This window comes from Amblyraja radiata, chromosome 13, assembly GCF_010909765.2.
Source record: "Amblyraja radiata isolate CabotCenter1 chromosome 13, sAmbRad1.1.pri, whole genome shotgun sequence".
NCBI lineage: Eukaryota > Metazoa > Chordata > Chondrichthyes > Rajiformes > Rajidae > Amblyraja > Amblyraja radiata.
Window position 1 is genome coordinate 15,015,448 of NC_045968.1, and position 4,356 is coordinate 15,019,803.

The window sequence follows — 4,356 nt, forward strand, 5'->3', positions numbered from 1 at the left end:
TATGACCTTATGATCCTATGACAAAATGCTGGAGTAACTCAGCGGGACAGGCAGCATCGCTGGAGAGAAGGAATGGGTGATGTTTCTGGTCGAGACCCTTCTTCAGACTGAGTCAGGGGAAAGCAGGGAAATTACCGTGATTCACTTTATTGTTGTGTTATTGGTGTCATTGGCCTTTAATTTAGTTTATAGATACAGTGTGGAAACAGACCCCTCGGCCCATCGAGTCCGTGCTGACCTGCGATCACCCATTCACACTAGCTCTATCCTACACACCAGGGACAATTTACAGAAATTGGCAAACCTGTACGTCTTTGTAGTGTAGGAGGAAACCGGAGCACCAGGAGAAAACCCACACGGTCACGGGGAGAATGTACAAACTCCGTACAGTCAGCACCCGTGGTCAGGATTGAACCTGGGTCCCTGGCGCTGTGAGGCAGCAATTCTACCACTGCGCCACCGTGCCTCCCTGGTCGCTGAGCGGTGAGCATTCAGCATCAAACCTCCGACACTTTCGCCACCTCCAACGGGATCCCACCACTGGCCACATCTTCCCCTCTCCACCACTTTCTGCTTTCCGCAGAGACCGTTCCCTCCGAAACTCCCTCGTCAACTCGTCCCTTCCCACTCAAACCACCCCCTCTCCAGGTACTTTCCCCTGCAACCGCAGGAGATGCAACACCTGTCCCTTTACCTCCCCTCTCGACAGAGGCAGAAGTTCACCTGCACCTCCTCCAACCTCATCCAGGTATGGACTCCTGTATATTGGTGAGACCAAGCGCAGGCTCGGCGATCGTTGCGCTGAACACCTCCACTCAGTCCGCCTAAACCTACCTGATCTCCCGGTTGCCAAACACTTTAACTCCCCCTCCCATTCCCACACTGACCTTTCCGTCCTGGGCCTCCTCCATTGTCAGAGTGAGGCCCAGAGCAAAGTGGAGGAACAGCACCTCATATTTTGCTTGGGCAGTTTACACCCCAGCTGTATGAACATTGACTTCTCTAACTTCAAGTAGCCCTTGCTTTCCTTATCTCTCCATCCCCTCCCCATTTCCTAGTTCTCCCACCAGTCTGACTGTCTCCAGTACATTTTATCTCTGTTTGCTTTGTTGTCACCTTCTCCGAGGGTACATTCTACATTTTCCTTGACATCTCCTTTTCACACCTTACCCTTCCTTATCTCTGTATCCCTCTCCCCTGACTCCCAGTCCGAAGAGGGGTCTCGACCCGAAACAGCACCCATTCCTTCTCTCCAGAGATGCTGCCTGACCCGCTGAGTTACTCCAGCACTCTGTGAATCGTCACCTATCCATGTTCCCCACAGATGCTGCCTGACCCGCTGAGTTACTCCAGCACTCTGTGAAACGTCACCCATTCGTTCTCTCCACAGATGCTGCCTGACCTGCTGAGTTCCTCCAGCATTTTGTGTCCATCTTCGGTGAGCATAAATAAACGAGTTGATACAAACACAGGCAACGTCAATAGGGCGACGCTGCTCCAGGCAGCCCATTCCTTTCAGCTGATTATGTTATTGTACAAAATAAGCTCTTGAAAGTTTCTTTCACTCAGTTCAGTTCAGTTTAGTTTAGTCACGTGTCCAGTGCTAACCAGCCAGCAGAAAGTTAATACATGATTACAATCGAGCCATTTACAGTGTACAGATACAGATATGTTTTGATTAGTACGGGTGTCAAAGGTTATGGGCAGAAGGCAGGAGAATGGGATTAGGAGGGAGAGATAGGTCAGCCATGATTGAATGGCGGAGTAGACTTGATGGGCCGAATGGCCTAATTTTACTTCGGAGTCACGTGAGTGACTACGTGAAGAACCCGCTCAGTGCGCAGGCGCGGCATTACGCCAGCAGTGCAACAGCGGCAGCGGGAGCTAGGCACTCCCGCAACAGATGAAACTGACCGTCAGGTGAGTATCCTGAGGTCGGGTTTCTTTTACAGGGGAGCCCCTTTTTCTGCTTGTGTTTTACAGGCAGAGAAAAAGGCTCTGGAACAAAACTGTCCCCCGTTCGAGGAGGAACGTTTCCCGTCGGGGGGAAGGGGGGCAGCAACAGGCGGAGGAGCGACCCGGTGTTCCTCTATTCCCCGACACCGTGCCGAGCCCAGCCCGCTAGCGGGCTGGATGTATAGCCACCCGAAGAGGCATCCGGCAGGTGTTCCCGATTTGGGACGGGACGTCTCTCCACCCGCTCGGGGGGAGAGAGAGCCGCCTGAGCCGCTGGAGCGGCTCTCGGTGCAGGTGCCTGCGAGACGCGCTGTTTGAGGGGCACTCTCGCTACTACAAGGCACAAAAGCTCCAGAAGAAGGCGGTAGGAACATTTAACCGGGCGTTCCGCTATCCCCACACCGCACCGAAGCCAGTCCCGCTAGTGCCTGAGCTGCGGGCTGGATGTTCAGCCATCCGAAGAGGCATCCGGCCGGTGGCTTCCGACTTGTCGGAGGGGACGTCTCTCCACCCGCAGGGAGAGAGTCAGCCGCCTGAGCCGCTGGAGTGGCTCCTGGAGCAGGAGCTCCTGCGAGACACGCTACGTGAGGGGCAGTCTCGCTGGAGGGTTCAGGCATACCCTCCACAGTGCCTAGGCACTGCCCATCGCTTCCTCCTTAGTGTGGTTAGCTTTGGGGTGACCAGTGTCTGGGCTGGTCATGAAGAGGGGTCACTGGCTGAACAATATCGGGAGTATGCTTGAGGTACAGGATCAGGAAGAGCTGCTGGGTGTGGCCGCTATGTGGCTCCACCACTAGCGAGATGGCTTTTCAGTCTCAACTGATGGCCAGCTTACTACCTGTCTTTTCCAAAAAACCTCTCCAAGACAGGTAGCCATGAGGCGTTGGTTTTATCACGCCTCCCCTAAATTGCATTTACTCAAAGTGCCCGCCATTATTGGGGGATACATTGAGCAGCACATTTAACCTAAATATTTTAAAAATGCATTTGGTACCCTGACGTCGGCTATCATGTCCACCTGCTCATTCCAGAAGGGCAGGGTAGTATGGCAAAACACCTGACCCTACTGTTCAACGGTATACCTCATAACTTCTGAAATGAACTCACAAACCTGCCCTCAATCTATGAAATTAACAGGACTATGAGAACGCCGACCTCATAAGCACAGATCCTGCTACCTGGCACTTACCAAACCAGTCCTAAAAAACTGGACGAAGTGTTCAAACTATTCGGCACAAGAGGGCAGAGTCTGGAATGAGCACCACACTAAACCAGACAGCAGTACCTCTACGTGTCCACCAGGGGCGTCTACTTCATGGTACTGGTGAAAGCTCGGGGCCTGCATGCCAAACCTGTAGCATTTTAGGCCACGGCCCAGAGCAGGCCCCAGGGGAAATTGTGCCACCCCCCAACAAACATCGTCCCTACAAGAACAAGGAACCAGAAACCGAAGAAAACAACAATGAAGACAGATAAGTATGGTTCCTACCATCACATAAAGGTTAAGGGTTGTACTAACAAGGGGTGGATGAATCACGCCTGGTTAGGAAGCTATCACTCTTGGTAGTTATATACCAAAAAATAAATACAAGGGGAATAGAATTAATATCTTGCCACCAATTCAGCAAGCACCCCAAGTGGTCTACCCTCCCACGATGGTGAATGTCGCACCATCATTGATAAACCACTTGAGTATTTCACCAGGTATACCCATTCATGGGATTTGTAACTACTACCATGGATCCAAGGATACTTTATGGTAGACATCGACCTTGAAGATGCACACTATTCAGTACCTTCTCATATAAGTTTCGGATATACCGCAATTACCTGGATGGAGTAACCATGATGAGCGTTGCGGCATTTAAGTCAAAGTTATCCAGAATCAACTAGCCCTGACACTTAGAAACATTCCGTCATGGCATGTCTATATATTAACGACAAACTATCCTTGGATACAGCTTTAGCTGCATCGCTTCTCGGCCTTTTGGCTAAGATCAAGTGTAGTATCTGTTCTTATCAGTTTAATAATCTGATACGTCCCTTATCTAGGGACCATATATTAAATTGAATTTTGGAACAGGGAGATGGAATAGGGGCTAGCTCCGTCCACTCCATGCATCGACCCAGTATTGCAGTGCCTCTGGGAACGGTGCACAAAATATATATCCAGATATTTACGTTGACCATCCACAACGTTGTTATCTGGTATTCATTAAGACTATCAGTCATGGTGCATTAACCACCAATCAACTACGTGGCAAAGTAATTGGGATATAGCAGCATTACCAGCTACTGAACTTTGTACCTTTCCTATGAGCTGAGATACTAGTGTTCAAAACTATCTCCATACATGTAATATGGGGGCAAATGGATTAATCTGTAGTGTTATCATGGAAT

At 50.5% G+C, this 4,356-nt stretch overlaps 1 non-coding gene across 1 annotated transcript; it reads left to right on the top strand.

Moving 5' to 3' along the window:
• The first annotated feature begins 3,927 nt into the window (after positions 1 to 3,927).
• LOC116980203 lies at positions 3,928 to 4,119 on the top strand. The gene has a single exon (XR_004413894.1). It is a non-coding gene; the product is annotated as a U2 spliceosomal RNA (small nuclear RNA).
• The last annotated feature ends 237 nt before the right edge of the window (positions 4,120 to 4,356 follow it).